The 22,489-nt window shown below is 44.8% G+C and overlaps 1 protein-coding gene across 2 annotated transcripts in view; it reads left to right on the top strand.

The window, feature by feature from the left end:
- The first annotated feature begins 10,517 nt into the window (after positions 1 to 10,517).
- Positions 10,518 to 22,489, top strand: part of LOC119373910 (uncharacterized) — a 39,963-nt gene continuing 27,991 nt past the window's right edge. Inside the window, exons 1-2 of one of the 2 annotated variants that reach the window (XM_037643975.2) lie at positions 10,519 to 11,059; positions 11,890 to 12,110. The gene's annotated coding sequence lies outside the window, so the exon portion shown is untranslated. Of the gene's footprint in view, positions 11,060 to 11,889; positions 12,111 to 22,489 lie in introns of both variants that reach the window. The other variant, XM_037643976.2, reaches the window with a different exon arrangement.

The raw sequence follows: 22,489 nt of genomic DNA, 5'->3' as shown, positions 1-22,489 counted from the left end.
CAGTAGATGACAACTAAACAAGCCAAAATGGTCGCTCTTTTTAAGCATCCCTTTAATATTTGCTTCGCTTAGGTAGGCCAATCTGACACCAACCCACTGAGGCGTTCAAAAGAGAATTCGTACCGTTCGACGCGTGACGCAGCGTCATCTATTATAGAGAGCAAACAGTGCCGATCAGTGTAATTAATCACCCCCACGTCAACTATTGTCGTTGAATATGTACTACTGGGATTGTGTTCTGCTCTTCAATGAACTTATCTGACGTCGATGCTCGCCACTAGGTGCGTACCACTGGGTGTGGTGGCGCTCCTCAGTCAACACCTTTTCCACCAACCTAGGACACTGGAGCGTCTGACCTGGCGTTTCTACCACTCTTCGTAACAATTTTATCATACCGTATACAACATATCACCGCCATCGAAAATCCGATTGTTTTTGTAAGGTGGCGTGCTCATCGCATTAACGTCGTCAATCATCTGCAGTGAATGGGCGCTCGCCAACTTATTCCTCACAATTTTTACGCATGTATGAAGAAAGCGTGAGCACTCAGGCGAGTGTGAGAACTTTTGTACTTGCCAAGTGTAGGACTGCATATTATGTATATGAATTATTTTTGTTTCTTAAATTTTTATATCCTAACAGCTAAGTGGAAAGGGGTAGCCGTCACCATGCAAGAGAATGGTGAGACCATGGTGAGAACTCCTTCAATTATTTTTTATTCCAATAAAAAGAGCGCGTCATGGGCAGGATGACTAACTTCAATGACGTTGGTGTTCATGTCAATGTCAATGCCCAGTCAAAATAATATGTTTCTTGCTTCGCTCTCTCTCTCTCTTCGCGTCGTCATTAGCAGATCATTATGCTTTGTCTTTTACCACAGGTTGTGTTCGACGATTTCTTGAAAACGCATATTCATGATCGTGGTGTACGAGCGAAGGGAAGGCCGGTACACCCACCTGGCGACAAAAGTACTTGTTAGCATTCACACTTCACAATGAAATGGAAAATAGAAACCACCCGTTTGTAGCACAAGGATTTCTCAGAAATAAGAATATATTGGTGGTTGTCTATTTTCCTTTTCTTGACGACAGTGGTAGTAGCTTAGTTGTATCTCATTAAAAACAGTGTTCCCCAGTTGTCGATGAATTCGCCCTCGCACTGCCAATTGCTAGCTTCCTGGTTAGCTCAATTGGTAGAGCCGCCGCCCCTGAAAGGCGTTGGTCCCGGCTTCGATCCCCGGAGCAGGACGAATTTTTCGGCAACTAAGAGGCTTTATTTCTGAGAAATCCGTACGGATTTCCTTGTGGCTTTGTGCTACAAACGGGTGGTTGTCTATTTTCCCTTTCTTAACCCTTCCGCCACCTTGCGGAATTCCGCAGAACTGATTTGCAAAATGTCTGAAATGGTTAAAAAAACACATCCAAAAAAGGAAATTGAAGGCAAAGATCTTCTGAAGTAAAAAATCAAACCACCGTGGTTTTAAGTTATTTTTGGGCGGCGTGCCAGGTACGCGAGCCGCTGACTGTTTTAAACGGGGTTTCGCATGTTACCAAAGCTAATGCACTTGTTTAAATTATTATTCAAGGAGCCGCACTTTGTTGGAACACAAAGTGTTTGAAAACGGTAACATTTCTATCTTGCAGACAGCTAAGCATTTCCATGGCACCGAAAATTAAGACTAAATGAGAGAGACATGCAATACAGTGCCAGGGTACATGCGCAGTATCCTTAATTCGATAAATACAGAACCAACGGCAAGCACAATTATTTACTCTGACTTCCGAGAAAAATATTTTTTTTATATAAGCCTGCTTAGGATGGCAGCCAATAAGATGCGTCTATCAGCAATTCATACACGTACGTTAGTAACACACACATCAGGAATCATTTTTAATTTCTTCTGTTTCAAGCGTAAACGTAACAACTGACGACAGTGGTAGTAGCTTAGTTGCATCTCGTTAAAAACAGTGTTCCCCAGCAGGCGATTTGTTAATTACCAAAACAGGTCAATGTTTAGGAATAGCGAATAATGGCCAGTGGTTCATTTGTCAACTCCCGCGATTTTTCGAGCTATGCTTTTGCTGACCTAAGACCCGTGACGGGAAAATAAGCTCAATATCCACTCACACGATCGCGCCCAGGCACTACCGGCACTCCAAACGATTTACACCACAGTGTTTTCCGTCCGCCCTGTGTTTACACCTTGTTCTCCGAAGGATGAAGCGACACCAGCAGCGCCATCTCGCTACTGGACGATGAAATAGAAAGGAGCGTTGACGACACCGATCGCACGAGGGCGCCTCTGGAAACCGCCAAAACAAAGTCGTTTGAACAGTCGCAGCAGAACCCATGGAGACACTAAGGAATCGATGTTATGCGACCACGTCAGCTGGGAGCTGACTATAGCACAATGACTGAATGGGAGCCAAGAGTCATCAGGCAGACGCATGCCTTTGTGGAAACAGAGGAGTTGTGTGCGTTGCGCGGGTTGACCTGGCGCGGCGATTACACCATGACGCCCAAAGGGCAGCCTGTTGTCCACGTAATGTCGGCACTCGCGAATAGACGCCATTACTCACTACTAGCCGAAATACAGTACATGTCATGCATTATATATGCCATCTCATGTCATTTATTTTATATAATGCGTGTTGAGATACACCAGCGAAAGAAACTATTAAAATGAGACCTTGTCATTTAGGCCAGCCATGCCATGCCATACATGTCACGTCATGTGATTCATGGCTTGAGGTCTGTTATTTCCGCACGTTTGTCATGCGTGCATGTACATTCTCGTATACATACCACGCTAAGCTAACGACCACGAATGCATCACGACATAGGCATCATGTCATTTGTACCATCGATGTCATAATATACTACATGACGTTCGTGACATCACTTCTCGTAACCCGTCATACGTCTGATCATGCACGTGCGTCCTGTGGTGTGCATGCCAATACACAGCAAGTTAGCGAAGCGACCACGAGGACACAAGGGCGTAGGCGACTGGATCATTGCTTAGGTGACATGCAAGTCGCAATATTATTGTCACAAGCTGACGTTCGTGTTCCTCATGCTCTAACTTGACGCCACGAAAGACAGTCGCGCGCCCATATCCAGGCAACAACGAAATGCGGCAACGTGAAAGGGCAAGTCACTTCGAAGAGCGCCGAAAAACCCACGGTCGAGAGAGCGTCAATTATTGGAAAACGGCTGTTACAGATAGGCATGCATCCCGCACACCTTTGAGGACCACATTTCTGTACGACCGCAGGCGCCGGATTTTTCGCGTACGACTCTGCCATCCAAATCTGTGAGTTATAACAAGCTCAGCTTGAAAAGGTCATGGGCCTGCAGAACAGCGCTCTCTAGAAGGCGAACATATTCAAACGCACTTCCACTCCGCTGACGATGAGTCAGTGACCGTGCGAAGGTATGAGGCTTGCATGTGCGCCTTAAGCCAGCTGTGATTCAGCAGGTGGATCAAATTCTTGCGTTAATTCCAATGCTGAACGGGTGCAGTGTCGCTAGCTTGATCGTCCCCTAATGCGACCAGGCGTAAGAAATAATGCATACCGCTGATGGTATAACACTAAAATCTTGCTTCTGATCAATATCCAGGTGTCCTTTTCCTTCTGTATTTCTTGTTTTCTTTCATTCTTGTTTTATTTATTCCCCTAATAATGCAGGCGGTTTGAAAAAATAAACCACTGGAATAGCTTCAAGGACCTCTGACCTCTTATCTCCGTTAACGGCAATGGCGACTAATGCCATGCCGGATTACACAACCCAGGCATTTTCCGGTGCTTCGGTAAACGCACGTAATAGTGTGCCCGGTGAACGGGCATACGAATTCTATGACTCCAGTTCAAACTTACTACATAACTTCATGTCCACTCTGTCACATGTAACCCTTCGTTTAATCCATTCAATCATGTTTATATATGTTCTGCCGCAACAATTCCGGCTGTGTAGTTTTAGCGCATACTAATTTCTGCTAATTATATGACAGCAATTTTAATTCATGACATACCTTAATGTTCACTCTATCATATACAACCCACAGCTTAACACATTTCGTCCCTTTTACTGATTTCTTAAAATTTTTAATTTGAATTTCTTAAAATTAAACGGCGCTGGACAGACTGGCCTGCAAGATATTCAAAAGCGTCACTCGGTGCCACGCCAAATAAAAAAACGTTGAACTCCGCCGAACCATCCAACTACACTTATGGCTAGTTTTTTTTTCTTCTTTTTGTAAAACAGCCAAGTCCACTTTAACCCAAACTGTGAAAAACATAGTTTTGTGCTACTGGCAATATGGTCGGGCCTGCTCCAACAATTTTTTGCCAGTGTACTCACGTCACCAAAATAATTAAATTCTATATTGGGGCTAAAATCTGTAGCCAATTATAGCATTCAGGAGTAAAATTTGAATAGGCATTCTGGATTAGGCATTCAGGAGTAAAATTTGAATGTAGCTCTTATAGATTTGCAAACTTCATTTGGGCATGAATTAGCTCGTAAAAGAAGGCTAAATTGCAGCGAATTAACAATGTGGCAATATTTCGCGACAAATTTAACACCATCCCTGTAATTCCGTCGGTGGCGTCCTATGTTGCATGGGCGTAATGGCGATGACTAGACTTGTAGGGCGAGTGCTCCCTCCAGGCAAAAGACGCATCGTTCTGGACGGTCGGTAGCCTTTTCTCGTTCTCGGCATATATTGAATGCCTTCGGAAAATGCCGCCTCTTCTCCTTCTTAGCACCTTTTGTGTCGGGCCCTTTCGGATCACTTCTTCTCCTGCAAGGAAGGGATCGGTGCCCAATATATTCCTTTCAGTTGTCTTCTATTTCAAATATTACCGTCTTGGAGCGAAAGAAGGACATATACTGTAGCGCAAAACACGAAAAGAAACACTAAAAGATAGAAAGAAGCAGGAAAGTCGGCCTCTTACTTTTTATATTCGAGTATTCGCTAACAACATCAGGTCCTTCAGTAAGTACCACCTCACCAAAGAAAAACTAAGTGAGGAACGAAAGCATGGCAGGAACACAACTAGGACGCAAATGAAACAAATTGGGTGTGGTCATGTTGATTGTTTTGGTCACAATTGCTGACGCGGCGCTGATTTAATGGATCTGGCTCAGTTTGATTCAAACAGAATGCAGGATTCGAGACTGCCTTTTTGAATTTCCTTACAATAAGGAATCACCCCATCTTGATGACAATTGTTTTAAAAGTGAAGGATACTTAGCCGCGCTTTACGCTCCCGTGAAATTTAGCACACTTTCGGTTTCTGGATTTGGCTCTTTTAGAAAAAAAAAAGCCGCACTTGACCCTTATGAAAAGTTATCGAACTGGATTGAACACGATCGCACACTCGTCGGTTCTGATCACACCCAATCCAAGCCTGATCGAAACTCTTCGGATTTCTCGCAATCGGGCCTTATCGTCGGTACCGAACTTGATGCGACCAAACGATTGTGCATATCCGTCTTTAGCACTTCACCCAACCTTATCGGTTGTTATCCTAGTGACCGCAACCGTCATAGGAGATTATCCTTGCTGAAAACGATTCCACCACGCACATGTCCGTTTGCGTCTCTAGCAACTTTTCATCCGCTTCGATCCCCTATCGACTGTACTCAGATCCATGTAACCCATTATTAGTGCTTATCCTACCAAGGTCGTTCGAGCCACGACACGCTTGGTAAATCGTGTGTTCTAGAAAAGATATCATACATGAGGATCACAGAGTAAAATATAATGAGTTGAAAGTTTAAGAAAACTTTAGCGTATTGTATTTCGTCTAATGAATGGGCAGTCGCTGTGCAAGCATCAGGCCTTCGGAGGAGCATGCGCAAACGTAAGTTGCACAATTCGAATCCATTCTATCAGCAAGAATCACAGGATCGCAGTACTGGGCTCACAACTACGTGATCAATAAAATAATATCAAGATCTTGGGAGTTCAGACGCAGCTTGAATATAGCTTTCACAGTCTACGAAAAGGTATTCGATTCAGTGGACACACTAACAGTTTTGGAGGAATTGCGGCATCAAGGCGAACTTGAAACATATGTCAATACGTTAACCAACATCTACAAATATTTCACAGCTACCTTGCTTCTCCAGAAGAAAAAACAAGAACAAAAATTGCGATCGAGAATGGAGTCGGACAAGCAGACACACTCTCTCCATGTTGTTTGCAGCATGCTTAGAAGTATTCATACGACTACGTTGGGAAGAAATTGGAAGACTAACGGATCAGCTAGATACGGCTACTGATCGCACCGTGCTCTTCAGTAGTTATGACAACATATTTCTAAAAAAATGGCTGAAGACCTCAAATAACAAAGTCTTAATGTAGGGTTTGTGATAAGCAAGCAAATTACTTTGATAACGCGCAATTTAGCCTTGTTAAAGAGCAAGAATTCACGACTGGCAACCAGACCCTACAATCTGTACAAAAATATGTGTGTCTAGGCTAAATGCTAAGAAAGAAGCCTACTCATGTTTAGGAAATTGGCCTGTGAATAAGGATGAGCTGCAGCGCGAACGGCTGACATTCCCAAATCATGACCGGCTCAACCACTGACCCTAACGCGGAATACTTAAGACCGTTAAAGGTGGAAATTCGAAAGAGTTGTGTCTAGTTGGGAAGGAACTTATGGTTGAAACAGAGTGACACCAACTAAGCTACTGATTAAAAGTAGAAACTTCTTTTTTTCCTTTAGAAAAACGAGAAAAAAAAGGAATCCACGTCTCGGGCCCCAGTCGGATCTTTCTTCAGGGGTGAATGGGGGGAGCCATAAAGCAGTGTGTATATAGCCTTCTTTTCTTCAAGCCGTGGGGTCACGCCTGTTCTCAATGATGTGCTGAAGTCCATTGAAGGATACTCTCGGCAGCGCACCTGTAGACCGCTTGGCGTTACCGTGTGACCACTACGCACTGTCGCTACTAATATATGAAGCCGAAACTTGGAGGATAAAAAGGAAATATTGGTGAAGATAAAAAGGAGTCCTCCAACGTTTTTCGCTCTGCCTTCTGTAGCACTGTAGTGTGTGTAGCAGTGAATAATAAAATAAACGCGAAAAAAAAAAGAATGCTAAAAATTGGTACTCGAAAACGGAAGTTATTATAATCTTCGGAGTTCAAAATCATGGCAGATTACGAGAAAAAGGAAGCTCCATTTCACACTTCATTCTGCTAGTGACTTTACCGGTGGCTGCCGATCACAAGTGCTTCTAATAGAGATTTACCGGTGGTCACGCCTTATGGCGGCCTTTGCGCAGCGCACCCAGCCTCATCGTGAACTTGTTTTCAAAGTATGATATTTAAAAACAAATCTTCTTGTATCTGTTAAAACTAGCCGCCGCGGTGCTACAGTGATTACAGTTTTCGGCTGCTAACCGAAGCCCGCGGGTTCGATCCCGGCCGCGGCGGTCGCATCTCTATGGAGGCTAAATGCTGCAGGTCCGTGTATTTAGATTAACGTGCACGTGAATGAAGGCCATGTGGTCGAAATTTCCGGAGCTCTTAACTACGGCGTTCGTCATTGCCATATTGTGGTGTTGGCACGTAAAACCACAGATATTATTATCTTGTAAAGTATCAAGAATGCTTTTATATACGTTTGCTCTAAATAGTCTCGCCAAGCGGGACCACACGAATGTTACGTACGGCGTCGCTTGCCATCTCAACCAGAACGCTCAGCCTCTGCCCTAAATTAAAACGGCAAGCTGGGCGAGTTGGTAATTGAACATGTTTTGGGACTTGGGCACAGCAACCGACTAAAACGCACATGTGTAGTGTTCCTTCTTTGCAGTACTCCGTCCGGTTTGCGCTGCCCACATTGCAAAATATGTTCAGCCACTGCCACATGACAAAGCGTCATTTTCAATGCACAAAATTTCCGTTGCGCGTCGCTGTATTAGGAGCAGAAGGTGTTTCTCCGTTCATATAAATTTACAACTCCTTTGTTTTCGAATTTCCCACTTGCGCCGCAATATCGCCGCATTCCACAGCACGAGAAGAAGCGATGAAAACGACGCACTTAATTTTGTCCCAGGGCTTACTTAAAGATGTCGCAGCGTGCAATGGAACGCAGAACGAAAGCCTCAACGTTGGAGGTGGCAAGGCGGAAAGTAGATCACAGAACAGAAGCCACCGATATTCCAGTTGGCATTAAGAAATATGAAAAGAGTTTCGGGAGTGGCTTAATGCATAGGGCAGATAGTCTATGTTGAGAGAGCGACGGAATAATTATGAAAGGATCGGAAATGCGGCCAAGTATGACAGGGTGTCATGTTGGCTGATAAATCTAAGAGAGTTGCAGGCATCACGTACAGTGAGGCTGTCGATGATGATAGTGAACTAAGTCTATTAAGAGGCTGCTTAGAAGTGTTGATTATTCGCCTCTTCGCTGCGCATGACGGGAATCGAAACACGCTAAATTGTCCGACTGAGGTCAGGACGTGGGCTCGCAAAAAGCAGCCCCGCGAAAGCTATAGACTTTTATACACTTAGGGGCCAGTATTCAGAAAAACGTACCGGTGCCGCAACCTTCTGAGAAATTTTAAGATTCCAAGCAATTGGAATGTCGGATATGCGAAAAGAGAAGGCAGTCGCCCAAAGGCAAAGGGCACTTCCAAATAGCTCTAGTAAATGAGCTCCCTCTGTTGACAGCATATTGTTGAGCAGCTGTGGAAGATATACAATGCTGCGAAAGAATAAAATGAAAGCGGTACGTTATTTTAAGTCACATACCTGGACAATATGTTTACGTCGGATATTCTTATATTAGATCCATCATACTTTGACAAAACAAAGCACTTCCGCTGAACTGTCTTGAATTTTCGCACTACGGAAGCCAGCCAGTGCCGGAAGCCAGCCAGGCATTCGCAAAAGCATAAATAGATGTATCTTCAAGAACTGCTTCAGGACCAATGCCGATAGAAATTAAAAAAAAATTAACTTCGCATAAAGGGAAGCCGTGAATAACTTCACAGAATTCACAGACACCGCTTCAGTTTCTGAAGAGGACTGGCTATTTGGCCACTAGAACAACAAGAAAATCCGTTACCAGCGCGAACTACCCACCATATGCACCAGATGCACAAAGCGCCAATATGAGTTTTAACGCGATAGCGTTAAAGAGCTCGTATCGCAGAAATTCCGCCGTCGGCGTCGGTGACGGCGCAGTTGGTTGTGAGCGAAAAATAATCATTTTGTCCGTGACCGAAAAATCGAAAAAGCTGCAAATAAAATATTTATAAATAACTAATAAAAATGTTCGGTCCGAGTGAGGATCGAACCCAGGCCGTCTGCGTGGCAAGCAGGTGTTCTACCACACAGCCACGCCTCTGCCTGGAGTTGCACTGAAAGTAACTTTCATGCTTCACAAAAATACGCGTCCTATATACAGGTGTCACAGTACGAGATGTAATATCGCAGTAGTATTGCGTGGTTCAAGCGTACATTGCCATCGGGCGTCACACCATGTCAATATCATAACGACTTGGTGGTTTAAAGACAGCCACCCATTACAAAAGGCACACGCATTACTGTGCGTATTTTCTTAAGACCACGTAGTGGGTGCATTGCAACTTCGAAAAAGTTTCTCGCGCACAATTGCTCCTGGTTTAAAGCATGCTACCCATTACATAAGGCACACGCCTTAGCGCGCGCATTCTTAGTGGTCGAAGTACGCACTAGGGGCAGGATATCGCTATCGCGTTGAACTCTTAAAGGCAAAGCTTAAGTGTCCCCCAATTTTTAACAACTTTATTCCCAACTTTTATCCAGCTCGTGTTGCCGCCGTGCGCAGATGCCCCTGAATGAGCCACGCACGCTTGCACGCAGCTGGTATAGTTCCCTCGGGCTAAACGCGTGTGTATACATCAGCAGCCCGCGCTCGCCGTCAGCGCGGGACCCGCATACCCCGATAAGCCGCGCATGCGCTGTGCCGCGCTTACGAGTGTCGCAGGTGCAGCGACGCACGCCGGGGACCGCGCCACCGCGCATCGCGCCCAGCGCAGGTGCGCGCAGATGTGCCGCCCGCATACACTCTCGCAGATTGTAATTGTGTGCAGCAGCCCTGAATGTCAAGTTACTGGCCAGCCTGGGAAGTGCGAAAGGGTGTTTCAAATGTAACGCTCCGCCATCTAAGAACGTTACTGTTTTCTTTCGAGATATTTGTGCCGACTGAATTAAGACTGTCGATACCCTTACGTGTTCAAGATTTCTATGTGTTGCATCCCACAACCGGCAGCACGTCTGCAAGCATTTGGCGCCCTATAATACTTTCTTGCGCGTAGACAGAATAGTTGTGCTGAGGCCGGTGTACTATTGGTGGCAACGCCGCGCGCACCCTTCAGGCGGCATGTGTCTAGCGGTTTGCGCATGCGCTGCGGCCGAATATGACTCGTATTCAAACAGTCGGTTTCGGGAACGGAAAACCCGACCCAGGTGCCGAACACTTCGAGCTAGCGATGTCGTTGAGGCGGGCCGCTCGTTTGGTGCTGCATGCGTCGCCGGGGGTTTGTTGGATATTCGCATGAACGAAAGGCGTTCGCAGGGCTGTATCTGAACAATGGCTGCGTGGAGTAGCCATCGCACTTATCTGTAGACACTTCAGAAACTGCGTGTGGGTTGCCGTGGCAGTGTGTGTTGCTCTTGAAGTGAAATATGTGCTGAAATTTCCACGCAGGCCAATAGAAAAAGTATGGTATGGACTATACTAAATACACCTCCATCTAAGGGGGACCGAGGATGAAAGGCTGAAGTTTCGGCAAACGACGTTGGGGAAGAAGGGGCCGGCGAGATAGGAATTCACCGCTTTAATATAGTGCTATACGGTACTTATTGTTTTTCTTCTTGGACAGCGAAAAAACTAACACGTTCATCTCGTCTCGTTTTGTTGAACAAGTGCTGGCTTTTCGTGTCGAGTTACCCTGTGACTGGTGCATCATTAACAAGAAGAACCGCCAAAAGTGCACAAGCATTGGAAAAAAGTGGTTTACTCTCGGTTGTATCAACGTCCTGGGAACATGTAAGTTCTGCATCATGTTGAAAGGAATGATCTAAGACATGGGTAAATGTCTTTGTGCGTTAGTGCGTGTGCATGAGTTTGTGTGTGTGTGCATTTGTGTATGTTTGTGAGTGAGGTTGTGCGTCAAGGGCGTTAGATTGCAGTTACTATTATTTTCCTAATGACATCTCGTTCTCTCAGCCACCACTGCAAATTTTCAACTACGTCTTCTTCCTTTCAAAAGCAATCGGGACGCTGTTTTTACATCGGGAATCGATCATAAATTCCGAGCGCTTCACAAATTCAGCTTTGCATGTGGGCTGGCAAATAAACTTCTACACTCGCAACTCTTCACCAGTGGAGACCCCATGCGTCGACCATGCACCTGTATTTTGTCTAGCATGCCTCCTTCATTGTAGCATAAAAAACCATCATGTGACCTATAGTTGCGAGCTACAAAACAATTTAAAGTGCGCTAAAGGCTGTGACAGTTTTCGGCTTGTGTTCAAAATCACAATGCCGAGCCACTACTAGGCCGATGCTGCTCAAATAACGAGGCCGAAGTGCATCATATAGCGTGGTTGCCCCTGGAGCTCAACAGCAGGGTGGGCCCTGTTTTCTTTTTACATTTTTCCGCCAGCTGCACCTGCATGTCGATAGCGAATCGTGCGCATCATGGCGCCCAGCCGGAGCTGATTGTTCGAACTCGAGTCCAGGCTAGGCTAAGAATAAACGAACGAGGCGCTGTAATGTAATAGGGATAAAGGTGCGGGCGTTTGATCAAACGCTGCGTCGTTTCAATAACGCCTTGTTTTCATTGTACGTTATCGATACCTCGCTCCTCAACACAGACGACCGGGGCTAGCGGTAGCAGACGGAGGACGGTCACCGCGCCAGTTCCGGAAGGCGTTGTTCTTAACTTCCGGTGCGGCGCGCGCATCCGGAGACCGGCTGCAGCGAGCGGCATCTGCGCCGGCGGCTGCAGAACCGATAGGCGAGGGCAGGTCTCGAGCTTTTTTTGCCACGTCGTCTGGAAGGGTTCGCCCGCTTGGAGCAGCGCAACACCCCATAGGTCAGTGCCTTTTTTTTTTTTTTTGACAATGCCAAAGCAGGTATTTTTTTTCGAGAACATTATCCGTCATAAATGCTATCAGGATCTAGGGAACCTGGTAACCGATCACCTGCTTCTTCTGAGCGATTGGCACTAGAGTAAGCCTCATCAGAACTGAACTCACGAAGATTTCGCATTACGAACTGCGCACTCATTATCCGTGAAGTATTCGAAACAATTTAATCGACGTAACGTTTATCACCGATTGCTTTTTATGTGACTCGTTCGGTATTACGCAGCAAAAATCTGTCTCGCTCCTGAGCTGATCGCCGTTGTCAGCCATGTCTACCACCACCACGTGATCCACCGGCTTGCTCGAAGATTTACGAACAATTGCCGCGCTGTGATAGCTATCCCTAACGATATGAGGGCATCGGCTACGTCATTTCGCGGGAAAGCTTTTCCAATAACCAGCATTCACAAGGAAATATTTTCACAAATAAGAACACTTTTGCGAACGCTACATCTAGCACAACAAAAATGGCGGTCCGCCGTATTCCTCTTGTCCCATATTACAATTGGGCAATACATCATGATGCATGCGACTATTTCATGGTGCGATATCCTATATAATTGCACCGTCAGCCACTTTTAAGCACTCAATTTACTATAAGGAAAGGCCAGGTCAGTGAACTTTCTATTCAGCACTTTCTGCGGTAACCGGGGTGTACTCTTTGTGGCGGCGAGTTATCTTTGCAAATTAAGTAAACAGGGTATGGAGGGTAAGGTTACTAACCTGCATTAGTTCTTCGGGTGACGTGTTCCGAACCTTGTTCCCAGAGCCAGTTCCCGAACCTCAGGTAATTTGTATGTCTTTCGGGCATTCTATACTATAGGCATTATGAAGCCGCATAAAAGTCTCCCCGTTTGAGAAATGTCACGGTCAGGTGTGCAGTAAGCTTCTGCGGATTATTCAAAATCCGGGCAACCTGAAGATGTGAATTTTTCACCCGTGGTACCACAAATCAAGTACTGCACAAAATGCGAATTTTCTATATTTTAAGCGAACCCAAATGAAAACATTAGATACCTCTCCGAATAAAGTTTTCGTTTATTTTGACATACACTATCAGGCATTGCTTTACAGGAAGGCTATTACGGTTCCACATCGAATTTTGCAGATGCGCAAAAGAACAAAACATATATGTGCAGCATACGGTCCACTGTGGTTTCTTTCGTCATAACCAGTCCAGTATTCGGCATTGGGTGTGTCTTTGCCAGCTGCTTGTTTGAATCACGAGCCAACGTATTTCAACACAAGTTTATGTGCTAGCTTACGATGGCTCAGTTTGCATATGATTTAATATACAAGCGTTTATTCATGCAGTCACATTGTAGTTCGTTTCATTGTAGTGCATTTCACTAGACACGCTCCTTCACACCCGACTTTTGATAATGAAGTACGCTTACATTACATCACTAGCATCCGTATTCCGCCTTCCAGAATGTTGTTTAACGTTGCCGCTCCCGTACATATATTAATTGTTCCGTAAAGACTCTACACATATATACTATTCCTCTAAAACATTTGTAGGCATCGCTAAGTCACTTAAGATCGCACAAGAGTATGTGCAATGATTCCTACGCCAGGTTTTATCAGACTAGTTGGCAGTTAAATTTTGAACCAAAGTGGAATCTTTATCTGGTAATTTCGCTAAACACTCAACACACGGGTACCTATAATGTTAATTGCTTTAAAAATAAAGTTTCACGTTGTATTAAAGTGTTGAACTTCGTTAGTCATCCCTTACTCCTATTCCGGACACAGGTTGATTATCTTCTGCGATACCTCAATCCGTTGTGCGAATTTAAATACAGGGGTGCATTAATTGCCTACTCAAATCGAGCTAGCTTCTTTCGTGGGAATCGTGAATAGCGCTAACATTTTACTCTAAGCGCAAGTATTTTTGCTTTTTTCATACTACTGTTGTCAACTGAAATTACTCATTGAAGAACGCTTACGTAATTGTTGCAGTAGAGTATATTGCAAAACCCAAGGAAATTTTTATTTGTGTCCACAGTTTTAAGACTACAGCCGAATTTTCGGTACTCTTGTGATTCGAGCCGAAACCTCCCCCTATGATTTAGCGAGATTTTACTTGACGACTAAGTGGCACCATGTAGATGCACTTCCTGTATGCCGAAAATGGCCCTTGTTTGTCATTCCGTGCAAGCTGTCAGAGAAACCTTTTGTCTCAAGCAACCAGTAGCGCAAAAAAAAAAAAAAAAAGCTGTCGAAGCTAATGCGCCGAACCACATTTCGCCCTACGACTGTTGTGGTTGCGACCACCTCCTTGTGCTAATCGCTTCTTTATCCCCTTTCCTCAGTTTTCATTCAGGTCAGTTTTTAGATGCACTTGTTTTGGTGGTTTTAATCTGTTTTCATCTGTAAGCCTGTACCAGGAAGATCGCATTGGAAGATGATACATTTTATCCTGCAGGAAATTTTTTATGTAATTTTTATTTGTCCAGTAGAGCTTTGATCCTTCAGCTACGGCATAATTCCTTTATCTTAACAGCAGAACTGCTGTTTGTGGTATTTGTGGCAGGAGTCGCATGTTCGTCGTAATGATGTAAAGTTGATAAGTAGTTTCATTCAGGAAGCTCCGAAACCTACCAGGGTCCGCTGTTCAATGAAGTGATGTAGCTATAACAACGTTGGTTTGAGGAGCGCAAACAACCCCGATGTTGTGGCATAACGAGGGCTGTTATCCAGCTGGTGCACGTCGTTGGAGGTCACGGCAAGCGTCCGATATTTTAGTGACCTTTTAACTAGTGTCCGAAGAGTCTGACACTGATCGAGCTCGTTTGGCCAAATTATTGCCTTCATGAGTGTTCGCATATGTTTGAGTTACTGCTTCACTAATGCGTAATTTTACTGGAACCGTAAATGGAGAATCGAGCGGTTCTAGTTTTCAGGCGCGGACTGCTATAAGAGCACATTGCTTGGAAAAGGGTAGTCAAGTGCAGCATGTGCCCTTGCGTGGCGCAGGCAGCGTCTGTTCAATTGTGAACGATGAGCTGGGCCAAGAAAATACGCCGGAGATATATTTAGACGGCCTTTGTCTTCAGGAAAGGTGCATTGTACGGAACAATATTATGGCTGTACCGGAAGTTGATCCTTTCATGCATTGCGCATGATTTCGAACTGATGTGCCAGATGCATTATGCGATATTTCAAGTAAAAAAACTAACATAACCGAAATGTTTAACTGCATTGTTTTAATTGCCCTTTGGCAAGTTTGAACTGATTTGCCAACATTGAACGGCGACGTACCTAAAGTCCCGGATACAATCATGGCAAGCTTGGTTATTACATTGCATACGGCGTACTACGTCTACAATCACCTTCACTGCGTCGTATATCGCTGCTAACTTTGCCTCAGAAAAAAATATTTCTAAAGATCCCGAGTATAAAACGGCATAAAACATCATGAATGTTAGCTTTCAAACCAATGTTAACATGTAAAGGCCCTCTCAAAATCTAACTCTCAAAATTTAACTCTCAAAATTTATCTCGGATGTCAAAGGACCTTTCCAAGTGATGTGATGACGGGTGGTGACAAACCAAACTCGAGAATGCATGACTCCGTTTAAATCCAACTGGAAGAAGCAGGAAAATGTGTTTCTGTTTCTCAAACGTACATTTATACGCTTAAAAAAGAAGGAAATTACACGTTCTAAGAGCAAAATGTTTTGTTATACGAATTTTTAATGTGATGGCTCTTTGGCTGGTCTCGCATCGTTTTAGTTGAGTGTCGAAATGTAATCTGATGCGGAAAGGACATTGACACTGCTGCTTTGTCGCATCCGCAAAAGATAAATATTTCCTGTTTTTCCATCCAGATCGGTTTTAGATATAGACATTTTGAGGCTCATTGCGCCATGCTACTTTATCGTAGCCTTTCCTGCCTGAGATGATATTGGGAGCACATAAACACTGCTATACGTCTATAAATGTACGTACTGTTTTTTTATTCGCGGATACATACTGCAAACACCATATAAAAAGTATTATGTGCTTTTTGTGTTGGCAGTCTGTAGATACAGATAAATGGATATGGGATGCTCTGATGGGGCATCCTTAACAGTGTAATATGGTTGTAAAGGATGAGCGTCAAGTCCGACCAAATGGAGGAGAAAAGTTAACCGTGAGTCATAAATGCCCCGAGGAAACAAATAATGTTGCATCAAGACTGGTTATTTTGATTTATATGGGCGCAAAGTGAGGTCTGGAATACCTCATGTTGTGCTGGAAACCACATGAATACGCCCACAGCATGCGGCTAATATGAATTTTTGACGCTTACCTTGGTAGGATACTGTATTCACCCTAAGGTTATAGTCCACTGCGTTTCCTTCATACTTTGCATTTCTTTCTGTATTTTTCATTATCGCGCTCGTAAGCATCTTCAGCGTTGGATAATGAAGCTGAAAACTAAAAACACTGCCTTGTCGTGCATGTAGTGAATGTGGTATATGAAATTCCATACTTCTGGAGCTAAAAACACAGCATAAAATAAAAACAAGGCAGTAGAGACAACTGGGCAGCGCTTATTTGAAGCTGGTTTGTTAGCTGCAAAAACATGCTGTAGTATAATTCTCGCGCTCAAAAGCCGATTATAGCTGTAGAGACATCGCTAACATGTCGCTTCTTCATTCCATATATTAATAGGGGACACATCAATGTTGCTGTTATTCGAACTCGGCTGAACTTAACCACAGGAAGAACTCTTCCTGCAAACCATGAAATGTATCGTGCCATATTAATTACCGCGAAGTAGTGGAGTAATATAGCATGTAGCATCGGTAAAGTCGAACCCCTATAAAATTCCGAACCTTTTCATACGCGTCCGCATGTCTAAACAATTCTATTGTGAAGAATGCACTCTGTTTTTCATATAAAGGGTGAAAAAAAAACTTTTTGAATCAGTGCTTGCAAGAAAGGCCCTCAATCATTGCTAAATAATGGAAACACAGCAGCGCAAATAGTGCGTCACCGCCACATCACAAGGCAATAATTCAGGGAGTGTCAGGAAATCAGTACTAATTTTTTTTATATAAAAGAGGTCAGAACAACGAGCAATGCGTCCTCCAAAATCAAACTGCCCTAAGCACTTCATAGCTCGCACAGATGGAAGGTAACTCTACAACGAGTACAAGTGCCTGATGCACACAGACCAAGGCGGGAGTACGGTTTTTTCCATCTGCATCATCATCATCATCATCAGCCTGTCTACGCCCACTGCGGGGCAAAGGCCTCTCCCATGTTCCGCCAATCAACCCGGTCCTGTGCTTTCTGCTGCCACGTTATACCTGCTAGAGCTGTGCACGGGCCGTATTTCCGAGCCCGAGCCCGGCCCGGGCCCGCTGACTTTGTCGAAGGCCCGCCCGAGCCCGACGGCAAAGGGCTGCGAGCCCGCCCGGCCCGGCCCGACGTACGAAAACACAATCCCGGGCCCGGCCCGGCCCGGCCCGGCTTTTTGAAGGTTCGCTGCGAAAAGAAAACATCGTTTTCCGGTAATTTGGCATTTGATTGAGCATTTCAAATATGATCAAACGACACACGACAAACAGTCTCTATTACACAGATTACATATTGTCGTGCAAAAGCAGCAAGCAGACCGACGATTCCGGCTTCTGAGAAGTGCGGCGCTTTTGCATTATGTAGCCCGCCGAACTGAAGTTGCGTTCACTGCTTGCACTCGTCGCCGAAATTGCTAATATCTTTTTTGCCAGCCTGGAAAGCTTGGGATATCTCTGCTGCTTGTTTTTCCAGAAGACTAAAACTTCAGATGGACAGGTGGACGATTCCATAGAGAGATAATCGGAGAGCTCCCCTTTTGTTTAAAGTAGCGAACGGAGAGGAAAAGCTGTAAAGGGCGGTCGCGGAAAAGGTGCTGCAGTGTATGCGTGCTGGAAAACAATTCCCGCTCATTCTCTATATTTCGGGCTTTAGTCGGGCTTTGCGCCGGGCCCGAGCCCGGCCCGATAAAACTCCAAGTAGCCCGAGCCCGGCCCGGGCCCGAGATGATAATGCGTCGGCCGGCCCGAGCCCGGCCCGCGGGCCGGGCCGGGCTCGGGCTTTCGGGCTACCCGGAGCCCGTGCACGCCTCTAATACCTGCAAACTTCTGAATCTCATCTACCCACCTAGTTTTCTGTCTCCCCCTCACGCTTTCCATCTGCGAATGAAGACAAATTTCTAAATTGCATCCGTCGGGCATCGTCCTCGATGGGAAATCTGCTTTTAATCACCAGCTGTTGCAAGACGGATGTTTCAGCATTTATTCTTACTTTAGCGCACAAGCATTCGCTTACCGAAGACAGGGGTAAACATTGGTTTCGAGACAATACGTAATGGTAGCAAGTTTGCACCAACTTTGATATGTTGCAAAAATAGTTAGCATCGCAGCACGCACATATAAACTATAGGAAGCAGGGGGGGGGGGGTGGTATCCTTGGCAAGAAAGTATACTTTAGCTAAAGTAGAAAGGAGGAAGGGCGAATTGCTAAAGTTTTTATCGGGAAAAATGCTGATCACGTGCCTCATTCAGCTTGCCGTTTCAGGCGACGTCTGATAACGATGTCATTTATCTGAACAAGTTCGATTTCAGAACAAGACCGTGATGTGAATGCTGCATCGATGCCTTACCAGTGGCTTAGCTGAAAGCGAAGCACTTTTGAGCTTCCGTTCTGGCGCTGTATCGCTGCTGCCGATATAAATAGCTACCCCCCTCCCCCTCGGGAGGAGTTCTTGCGGATAGATAGATAGATAGATAGATAGATAGATAGATAGATAGATAGATAGATAGATAGATAGATAGATAGATAGATAGATAGATAGATAGATAGATAGATAGATAGATAGATAGATAGATAGATAGATAGATAGATAGATAGATAGATAGATAGATAGATAGATAGATAGATAGATAGATAGATAGATAGATAGATAGATAGATAGATAGATAGATAGATAGATAGATAGATAGATAGATGCCCCAGCAACTCTAGCCAGAGTTCAACAATATGCCGACGATTACAAATGCATGTTACTGACAACAAATGCATGGAGTAAGTCGCACTATTTTTCGCGTTCTGCTTAATTGCTTAATCAGGCATGATTAATTACCTAACTTCTGAAGCAACGAAGCTGGGGAAAGAAATCCAACTTGGTTATAACGATCGTGGGTGAGAACTGGTGACGCCAAGAACTCAATATACACGTTGGTAAGTGCTGTTCCCGGAACAAAACAGTGTTATCCCGATAAATGACGTTTATTCCTTGTGTGCGCTTTTTCGCCCTTCTGAAAGTACATACGTGCCTGGTATGATTATGCATAAAGACTGGTATGTGAATCGATTTAATGTCGGGGGTTTAACGAGGTGGATGTCGTCGAATTGACGCTTTGTTGTTCACCATCAGCAGTTGTTTCACATCTTTGCGACCTCATCAGACCATTGCTTCTCTTACTAAGGTAAAAAGGTGCAAGTAAGAATGAGTGCACGCATAAGATCGTCGCGACAAATCGAATGCAACACGAAAGTCGGGGCACTAGTAGGGCGCTGCCTAACAATAGAAGCTTATCTGGATCAAAACGAGAAAGAGCCACCTGCGCGCAAGTGCAACTAGGTGACACAGTGGAACACTTTGGCGTGCGGTTCCGAGCCACAATATAAGAGCGGCGTGGATTTTAGAGATTATTTTTTGTCATACTGCAACTGAAAATCAAAAGGCTGTAGAAGAATGCGCGCTTCTTGAACGTTTGCTTTATGATAACTTTAGTGCCGGCAATGAAATGCTTGTAGCCACACTCGCTAAAAAGTGCTGGGAGGTCTAACTTGGCCCTGCCATTTAGTGCGTTTGCTGGACTGATGTACGTGCCTTTAGCAGCCACGGCATTCCACTGAAGAATTTCGAAGGGAGTTTCATCTTCATGCCAGGCGTTAGTTGGCTAACAAAGACATTGAAATCCCAAGATCAATGCTTTTTCTTTTCTTGCAAACTGTACACCTCTTCCAGACTTTTGTCCTACGATTTCAAATGCTGTTATTTAGTTGCTCGCCCGACCATTAAGACAGTGCGAACAATCAGATTGCATTATAGTTTTGCATCCGTCCTCAGGAAGCCATGTGCCCTCGCGGTTTTTCATGAAGTTTCAGTAAAAACTACACGGTCTTGATGATGCCGATTATTTAGTGCTTGTATTGTCCTTACCCTCCGGAAAACATCTGAGCAGACTGAAGACCCGCATTCATGGTGAAGCGTTATACTCGTGCAGAAAACGCCCCAACGAAAATTATGCGGTTTAACGAACCGAATCACGAGACAGTTGTGAGGCATGCCGTTGTGGTGATCTCGGAATAAATATTGAGAGCCTGGGATTGTCTAACGTGCGTCTTAAGCTAAGCGCATGACCGTTCACCCCCACTGAAATTAAGGCGCCGCGAGTTTGAATTTGTGAACGCGGCTTCGCGCATAGCAGCAAAACTTCCGCCACAGCACCGTGGCGGGTGAAATGTCTAACAAAGTTACGGTCCTGCCGCTTGTACAAGGGTTATCGCAAAAGAACGTCACCCCGTCCCCGCATTTAAATTGTGTGTTATAAATAAAGCGCCACTCATTCCTATCACATTCACTGGGAGAAGGATGACATGTGTAATGTTTCCACACTGTGAGCAACATCGACAAACCCGTTCGTGTGTGATGACGGGTGCGAAAGCAACCCGGGTGGAAAACACCTTTTTCGGACCGAAGTTCGATATGCGGGACGTCTGGAGCGTGACCCGAACCAAATGGACTTAACAGCCGATGCACGCACGCTCGTGGTCATAATTCACTCGACCAGCTGTCCCTGTTGTGGCCAGCCCCGGTCATCCCGATGTACTACAGCAGTCGGCGCTGTATGTGCGTACGCTTTGTGTGTTCACGTTTGTGTGTACTCGCGTTTGCGTTCTTTCGTCTATTTGTTTGCGTTTGTGTATCTGCGGGTTCGTGTGTTTGCAGCTATGCGGCCTTGTTCATCCCATATAGAGCGCACTGATGTGTTACCGCTGAATCGCAGCTGGATCACAATTCGAATAACCTTAGCGAGTATTCAAAGGTTAAAAGAAAAAAAAATGGTTCGAGAAAATGGGTGTCCCGCCACTGCAATTTGAAAATGATAAATCGGTTTACGTATGGCCATCGTGTCTGGAACATATTTATAGCTGCCTGCATACTGCTATGCGTGTAGATGAGGATGAATGATGAAAACGCTTTATTCGTCAAAAAGAAAAGTGTAAAAGGCGCGGGAAGATTGTGAATCGACAGAAAAGTAACGTATTATGAAGTGGGGTAAAATAAAGAGAGGTGCATAAATTGGTCAGTATCTGAAGCTGTATTTTTTTTTTCTGTAAAGCATGACACTGCTAAGCGAGTATTTAAAAAACTGCGAGAAACTGCGAACATTCCAATGGAGTGAATTTATTTCAACCGGCATAACTTAGTGGTTGCTAGCGCTTCATTAGTCTGCTCGCGTTATTAAAGAATATTCACAGTTCCAACTGGTTGCGTAGAGAAAGGAGGGAGGTGGGCGTATGTCATTGACACATTGAGGTAGCAATAGTCAGTAACGTAGACTAGCTTCTGGTCTGGCCATTCCAACACTTGAAACGAAAAAGATGTCCTAAATCCGTCACAGCTCTCTTATTCAGGTGAACTTAAGCTGTAGTGTTTACAAACAGAGGACATACGAAAGGTCAATTCCCATGAAAAGACGCACACCAGTTTAAGTAGATTTAAAAGACAAAGTCATAGTTGAAAATAATTCGAACTATACGTCAGCACAGTGTTTGTGTGTTCACCGCTCCAGCGTTGTAGCTTGCTTGCTTGCTTGTTCTAGCCGCCCTATTCTTGCTGCACATTGCTTGCCAAACAGAGAAGCAGTAGTAGACTTTGCCACATGGCCTGTCCCGCAGGAGCATCTATATAAAAGCAGGTCACGCATTCTCATAAATGAATTGCTGTGAGCTCTATCATAGCACATGACTACAGCTTCACCTTGCGGGTTCTCGTGTGTCAGTCTTTGTCGGAATACACAACAGCTTTGTGTCGTTTCTACATCCAGCTTTTTGTTTGGCCTACCACTAATGTTGGCAAGCTGAGGACGCCGCATATATAAGGAATACAGCCTCGTCAAGAAGCTTGTAGAGCTTCAAAAAGAAGTTTGTAATGCATAATTCATAAAACGTGCTCGCTATAGCCGGAGTGTTATACATTCCGTATATATACCAAAGGTAGGCGGTGAACAGCAAGCGACGTTTATAAACAAACAAGTACTGCGAATACGGGCCCTGG

The sequence above is a fragment of the Rhipicephalus sanguineus genome, chromosome 11 (assembly GCF_013339695.2).
Source record: "Rhipicephalus sanguineus isolate Rsan-2018 chromosome 11, BIME_Rsan_1.4, whole genome shotgun sequence".
NCBI classification, from domain to species: Eukaryota; Metazoa; Arthropoda; class Arachnida; order Ixodida; family Ixodidae; genus Rhipicephalus; species Rhipicephalus sanguineus.
Note: the sequence above shows the minus strand (reverse complement) of the source record. Positions and strands in the feature narration are given on the sequence as shown.